General features: G+C 33.1%; 1 long non-coding RNA gene across 1 annotated transcript; it reads right to left on the minus strand.

The window, feature by feature from the left end:
* Positions 1–5,411: 5,411 nt before the first annotated feature.
* On the minus strand, positions 5,412–8,054 carry LOC144240574 (uncharacterized). The gene is made up of 3 exons (XR_013337763.1): positions 7,967–8,054; positions 7,446–7,508; positions 5,412–6,660 (listed from the first exon to the last, which is right to left on the minus strand). It is a non-coding gene; the product is annotated as an uncharacterized LOC144240574 (long non-coding RNA).
* Between the last annotated feature and the right edge of the window lie 395 nt (positions 8,055–8,449).

Genomic DNA, 8,449 nt, shown 5'->3' on the forward strand with positions numbered 1-8,449 from the left:
AATCAAAGATCAAGCAATTCATAACCCAAAAAAGTACAGATTTTTATAAGAAATTTCATACAGGGACACTTATTTATTAAATACATGTTCTATTAAAAATTCTGAAAGTCAACATATCCACAGAATATTTCTTTTCTCGGGCATGGAAACCCAATATTTTTCTAAAGATCATAGTGTTTCAGCTTGAAAAGATCTAATGAAACCTAGGTTTTTCTCTCTTTCTCTAATAAAAACTATATCCATTCCATATATAGTGATCTATTACATTCAATATAAGATCTGAAAGGACAAAATGTACACCATCAAGAAGTCAATGAACCAAATTGGTTTATGTATCTGTTCCAAACCAATTTTACTGAAAAACTTCAGACCATATTGTATGGGTTTTTTTTTTCTTGTTTTGTGATTTCTATCCTTTGTTTTTATTACATTTCCCATTTTGGCTTTTCTTTTAACATCCGCACAAAGATATTTAGATGGACTTTCATAACTTTAATAATAGGTGTAAAGTAAAAGCTTTGAATTCATTTTTCTTCAGTTTTGAAAGAACTTTTTGTTTCCCCATCCATTGTATTATCATAACTAGTTAAATTCCAGAGCCCCCTTAATTCTTTTCACTGCAATATAAATGAGTTATTTATATTGCTCCAACCATGAACACATTGGTTTATGTAGTAATAATCCTGGTCCTAAGTACAGGAATGTCAAATATTAAGTAAAGTATTCTGGGGCCTGATTCTTTTTTTTCTTTAAGACTTACTTATTTTTGGGGGCACCTGGGTGGCTCAGCCTGTTAAGCATCCGACTTTGGCTCAGGTCATGATCTCACAGTTAGTGGGTTCCAGCCCTGTGTCGGGCTCTGTGCTGACAGCTAGCTCAGAGCCTGGAGCCTGCTTCAGATTCTGTATCTCCCTCTCTATCTGACCCTCCCCTGCTCACGCTGTCTCTCTCTCCCTTCTCTCTCTCTCTCTCTCTTTCTCTCTCAGAAATAAATAAAAAACATTAAAAAAATTTCTTTAAAAAAAGACTTATTTTTTGAGAGAGAGAGTGCAAGTGAGGACGCGGCAGGGAGGGAGGGAGACAGAAGATTCAAAGCAGGTTCTGTGCTGACAGCAGTGAGCCGTATGTGGGGCTTGAATTCACAAGCGGAGAGGTCATGACCTCAGCCAAGTCCAAGGGATGCTCAGCTCAACTGACTGAGCCATCCATGTGCCGCCGGCCTGATTCTTTAATTCCAGTACTCAGTATAAAGGCTCAGGGGAAACACTGCAGTAGTTACTGGTGGTTTAGGAATCCACTTGTTACATTGTCATTCTGATACTTGAAACATACCATATAATTTAAGAGTTAATGAGACTCTGGAGCCAGGACTTAATTAAATTAAGGTATCTTCCTTTATTCTGACTGGGGCTAAGGGGCAAAGTAGTAGGCTACTTTTATATTCAAAATATGTGCTCTCTTTTGGACTGAACTGGATTTTAAATGTGCTTTATGATTATTTGCATACTGAGTAAAACTCCTAATTATAGATAATCCAATGGCTGCATTTTCCAGGAAAACAGGTTGCAAACTGGATAAGAACCACTACTGTGAGGACATCTTTTGTCACTTTATTTAGGCAGGGAGTGGTCCAAGATGCAATCTCTGTTCCAGTAACAAATAGGGGCAGTACCTCTATTTATAACAGTACACTACACGATAAGAGCCAGTGTGTTGTGTTGCCATACATCACAAGGGACCAAATTATATGGAGATGGAAAAGGGAATATCCTGGGACTTATTCTCATGCAAAGATAGCATGACCTCACTTCTGGCTACCCTTATTCTTGGTTACCAGCCTCTTTTCCCTGGTTTTATTCTTCTTTACTGTACTTAAGTCCATTATATATAAATTTCTTTTTAAGGTTTTTTTAAAAAACTTTTTTAATGTTTATTTATTTTTTAAAAAGAGAGAGAGACAAGGTGTGAGCAGGGCAGAGCCATAAAGGGGAGAGACACAGAATCCAAAGCGGTCTCCAGGCTCTGAGCTGTCAGCACAGAGCCTGTCTCAGGGCTCAAACTCACAAGCAGTGGAGAACATGGCCTGAGCAGAAGTCAGATGCTTAACTCACTGAGCCACCCAGGCGCCCCTAGGTATATATTTCTAAATATTATATATAATTAATTATATATATGTTATATATTTTTCTTTTTCTTATCTGATTCAGATAAATAGATTTCTTGCTATTTATTTCAGTGTTGCTAGCTAAATGCATTTTAAATAACTATAAACACTCCAGAAATACTTTTGAGTGATAAAGAAGAATCAAGAATAAGAAATTCATTATTTAACTTTCAGCATACTCTTATATATTACAGTTTGCATTTGTGCTGATTAATTGGATTTACATATTATATTATTTAATTTAAATTGAAATAAACTGTATGAAGTAGCNTTAATCTTATAGATAAGATAATATTAATAATAATATAATAAACTCTGATAAAGTGGTAGCTCTTCAAGATTACAACTAATTGAAACAGAATTTATATCTTTAAAGGAATATCATATCCTATACTGTCCTTTGAGATTTAATTGGATAAGTAGATATAGAAAGTTTAGATAAGAGATAGACAAATTATGCATCAAGTTATTTTTTTTTTACCTACTGTATGAGTGATTCACAAAATACTGGATTTCACTGATCTATGGTTTTCAGTAGTAGATCATCAGTAGGACTTGTAAATATACTTTCTGTGCATAACCTTAATGATAATAATAATACTATTCTAATAACAACAATAATCTGCATTTGGTGAGCATTTCCTATGTGGAGGACAAGGTAGTCAGTGTTGTTACATGTATCCCTTTTGTACATGTAGCTCTTTTATAAACATGAAGAAATAGAAATTAAGAGAAACAAAATAACTTGTTCTTATTTATATACCTAGAAAATAGCTAAGCCAGAATTTAAACTTTGGGAATCTGAATTACAAAGCCCATATTTTAAACACTCAATTTTTTAAATGAAATTAATCTCGGTGAAGACTAAATCCATCCATACAAACATATATGCACACATATTCAAGGAATGTAAGTACTCAATACATTCATTATTGAATGAATGAAGAAAATAAATTATTGAAAAGGGGGTTTTCTAATGGCAGACACATTCTTGTAATAGATATGTGTAAAATGAGCTGACATTATTTCACTAGTGTTTCTTATTTCTAATCAAGGTAACAAAAATATAGACTTCTAAATTTGTCACCTTGTCAATTAATAGCAAAGACATTCTGTGAAATGCATTTTGGTCAAATATTATTAGATCAGTCTTAGAAAACATTTTAATAGCCACTGCAGACATCTTCGTAACTATCCAGAGCATATTTCCAAATTTTTGTTAAATGTGCTCCAAATGACTGCCAAGATTTCTTCTCAGAATAATTTATTAGTTTTCTGTTTCTGGATTCAGTATACTGATAAGATGAAAATGCCCATGACTAGATATCAATATCCCCTGTCAAATGCCAGATTTTAAAAGCATGTTTTAAACTGGAGACACAGGCTCCTCATGATTTTTCATGTCCTCAAGTTGTAATTTACAAATTACATGCCTATGTACCCTTTTTCCAAACTCAATCCCTGAGAGCGCCCCACTCATCTCTCTATCAAGCAGTATGACACTATTTCACCTGATATGCCATACCATTACATCTCTGTGCATTTTTACATTTCTTCTCCCACAACTATCTTGATAACTGAGCTCTAAGAGGCAAATTCCTTGTCATGTTTCTGTAAGTAAGAAATCTTACCTCTACAAACAGAATTAAGTCTAACCCCTTTGTATTGTGTTGAAAAGCTATACATACTTCCATCATTACCTTATTATACTTTTTGCAAACAGAAGCAATGTCTGGGCCACTTTTGTATCCCTAGCATCTAACATAATACTTGAATTGTACTGGACACTCAATAAATATGTATTAAGTTAAAATTCAATTTCTACAGCCTTATAATTTTTTTATAATGTAAGCTTCCTCTTTCAGGACATGTATACTTTAAGAAAATTTTGTCATCACAGAGATGGGCAAGCTGTTACTGATAAATTGATATCTGTTTTTATTTTACAGTTCATTTTTTTGTAATTGGATTTTGGAAATAACAAATACAAGCAAAAGAGAAAAATAGTTTTATTTTTAATATTGTTTTTCATGCCTCTGTGGGCAAAACAATAAGATCAAATCATAGTTTTCAATAATGTTTTCATTAGGAAAAATAACAATTTTATTGAGATTTATAATGACCTATAACAATGCAACTGAATTAGATTTATTATAGTTCATTGCTACATTTTTCTGACAACATTTACATTAGTTTTGGAAGCAAAAATGCAATTTTAGCAGAAGAGAATGCTTGGATGATACATCTTTTTAAATTATATAAAAGATTTAGTACACAATGAAAATATCAGAAGCAGGGGCCTCTGAGTGGCTCAGCCATTTGAGCATCCGACTCTTGGTTTCAGATCAGGTCATAATCTCAGGGTTTGTGGGTTTGAGCCCCAAGTTGGGCTCTGCACTGACAGTGTAGAACCTGCTTGGGCTTCTCTCTCTCTATCTCTCTTTCTGTCTGTCCCCCCCACCCCTCCCCGCACACTCTGTCTCTCTCTCTCTCAAAATAAGTAAATAAACTTAAAAAGAAGAAGATATCAGAAGCAGTAGAAAATGTCAATTAATACATGTAAAACTAAAAGCGCTAGTAGCATTTTTCCCATGTAAATGAATGAATATAGACACATTGCTTCTAAGGAAATGCTATTAATCAAAATCTAATTTATCCCACAAGTAATTGCTAAGGTTATCTACATACCAAATAGGTTGGATTATTTTGATAAATTTAATTCTATTTAACATTGAGCTTCATTTCTATCCAAAGTACTTTCCTGAACATGATAGAAAACTCAAAGATGAGTAAGGCACACTTGTTAGCCCTCAACATTCTTACAGTCTAAGAGCACAAGAAAATTTGGAATCAAGTCTAAGTAGGTGATGTTTCAACAATTTAAAGACAAAAAAAGGTTTTTAAAAATCAAAGGAGGTAAGAATTATTATTAGTGGAAATGTTTAGGAGGCTAAAAGTAATAATATTAAAGATAATTATATACAGTATTGTGAGTTATATATGATACTATATAATGATATAAAATACATAGAATAATATATTCATCATCCAGTAAACTATTAAAATTGAAACACATTTTGCATTTCATCTATAAATGTAATTAAATATGTAGCATAAATTCATTGGTAACTATATTACCTAGGTGGTAAAACAGACACAATTAATAAAAACAGTTACATACCTAATTTAGTGCTTAACTAGAAAATTATAAAGAGTTTCTCTAAAACCATGATTTATCAGATATTATTGTTTAGGTCCAGGATAAATAACTCATTTGAGACTGATTTTGCTTATGTTTTTGTTTTAATTTTATTTGTTTGCTTTGTGTTTTACCAAGCCGATGTAACAAAAACTATGAAATAAATAGTGGTTGCATGTGGTTTTGCCACAAATCCTGAAAGCAGCACATAAGTGACTAAAATATATCCCTAGTGTTCTGTTAAAGTCATTCCTAGAATAGGAGGTAACCTCAAACAACCACATTTTTTAGCTTTCTGATAAGAGTTCAACAAAACAGGAATTCCAGTTAGAGGCAAGATGGTGAGCTGACATGATATGAATATGTCCTTTGTATCTACCACCTACAGTATCGCATAAAATGTAACAGCAGTAAAGCAACCATAAAATACACCACTGAGCTCACCACTAAGAAGGTAATCTCCACATGCCATAAACAAAAAAGAAGCTAAAAACAAGAGTGATTAGCATTTAAGCAACTGAGTTTGTGTTCTTATAGCCATGGAACCACAATAACCCAAGATCTTGAGTTTCAATGCCTACCTGAAAGCAAAAGTCAAAGCAGACCTCCCAAGATCAGCATGCTTAGTGTGGGTGTAATTACAAAGTGTTCTCCTATATGCTGAAGGAGATAGCAAGGAAAGTCCGAGAACAGAAAATAGAATCCCTTGAGAAAGAAAAACCTTGACTGCGTGTCTTATAGGTTTGAGGATTGAATTTACTTTTCCCATTTGGTTTAAGAGACCCTAAGCAAAAAACCAGCATAAAATTTATTCATGAACTTTAGACATCCCCAAAGATCTAGCACACTGGAACTGAGTGATCTCCTGTGTAGCTGGGGCACAGTTCCCTCTAAATGGAAAAACTCCACTAAAAATGAGGTCAAACATATGTGTACACACATACACATGGACAGTAACAATTCACAATGAATAAGAATCAGCAGTAAACACACATCAAAAGTTGCACAAGCAATTAAAATAATAAAATAGCAAAGTTAAAGGCAATACAGGTTAAGAGTAAACTATTCTAATAAAACTTGTGAAATAAGGGGACTTACAATGAAATCACAAAGAGGGGCACCTGAATGACTCAGTCAGTTAAGTGTCAGACTTCAGCTCAGGTCATGATCTCATGGTTCGTGAGTTCAAGTCCCACATTGGGCTCTGGGCTGACAGCTCAGAGCCTGGAGCCTGTTTCAGATTCTGTGTTTCCTTCTCTCTCTGCACCTCCCTGGATCGTGCTGTCTCTCTCCATCTCTGGAAAATAAATAAATGTTAAAAAAATTAAAAGAAAAGAAAGGAATCATGATGAATATGTGAAGTAGACACAAATGAAAACAGAATATGTGAATTGGAATATTTAGTGAAATAACAAAGAATGTATTTCAGAGAAAGAATGAATAAGTGAGGAAAAAGTCAGAGAGCATAAAGATATTTATAAAAAACGTAACGAAATCTAAGTGAATTTTTGCTGTATACAAAGCAACCATAATAGTTATAAATTTAAGGGAGGACATAATGTATAACTAAAAGACAAGAAAAATTTATAATGTAAGATGTAAGGGAAGATTCAGACTTAAAATCTTCTAAAGGTTTTTTGTCATTAAGGAAAGGGAGATAAATGTTTATTATATTGGTATTATATATATATATATTTTTTTTTTCTTTTTTAAGTAATCTCTACACCCAGCATGGATCTTGAACTCATGACCCTGAGATCAACAGTTATATGCTCTACAGATTGAGCAACTAGGCAATGGAATTGCATTTTTTAAAAAAATTTAGGCATGTTAACTACTTCAGAGTAACCCCTAAAGGAGAAAACATGGGATATAATATTTTCAAATCAGCAGAGGCAAGAAAAAATAAATTGAAAAGTTAATAGATAAAATATAACACTGTAAATAAAAAATGTACTCATAGAAGATGGATGATAAATTAGAAAATCACACCAAAAAGGATTGTATATGTGTATCAAAATATATTAGCAATCACACAAGCACACATAGGCACAAATTATAATTGAACTACATTTTACTTACCCCTCAAAAGGCAAAGATTTTTTAAAAAGTGAAACAGGTACATGCATCTTAAAAGAGATATACCTAAAGAAAATAAAATGGAAATTTAGAAAATAAATGGAAACAAAATATTATGTTAAAAACTAATCAAAGAAAAACAATGTGGTTATTTATAGCACATGAAACAGAATTTAAGACAAAAATAATTTTTCAGGATAAAAATGTAGTTAGACAACAATAAAAGAAAAAAATACATCATAAATGTACCATTTTTCAAGTAACCCACCATAAATTGTGAATTCAAAAAATATATAAATATATATATTATATATTTATAAAAATATATAAAGCAAAATTTGACAGAATTGCTGTCAATGAGAAATGGACAAATCCACCTCCACTGAAACTGATTTTGTATGTCTCTTATTATCCTTTAAGCAGACTAGAGAAAAAGTCAAAATATAGAAAATATGAATGTCAATCTTCCTCTAATGCACACAATACAGAATTGTACTCAATACTTCAAGAATGTGCAGGTATACCTCAGAGATCCTGCGTTTTGCTTCTCTGGAAAGCGGAGATGACTTCTTATATTATAGAGAGGATTTCTTTCCTTAAACTTCATGAACCAATCTCTACCAGTTTCCAACTTTACTTCTGCTGCTCCCTCACCAATCAGATTTCATACAGTTGAAAAGAGTTAGGGCCTTGCTCTGGAATAAGTTTTGGCTTAAGAGAATGTTGTGGCTGGTTTGATCTCCTGTCCAGACCACTGAAACTTTCTCCATATCAGCAATAAGTTTGTTTTGCTTTCTTATCATTCATGTGCTCACTAGAGTAGTGCTTTCCGTTGCTTTCACAACTTGGCTAACTGTTAGGTACAAGATGCCCAGCTTTCAGACTGCCTTGGCTTCCAACGCGCCTTCTTTACTGAACTTTGTTATTTCTAGCTTTTGACTTAAAGTGAGAAACATGTCTCTTCCTTTCACTTGAATACTTAGAGGCTACTGCAGCATTCTTAATTG

This window comes from Crocuta crocuta, unplaced genomic scaffold (genome assembly GCF_008692635.1).
Source record: "Crocuta crocuta isolate KB4526 unplaced genomic scaffold, BGI_CrCroc_1.0 scaffold6, whole genome shotgun sequence".
NCBI lineage: Eukaryota > Metazoa > Chordata > Mammalia > Carnivora > Hyaenidae > Crocuta > Crocuta crocuta.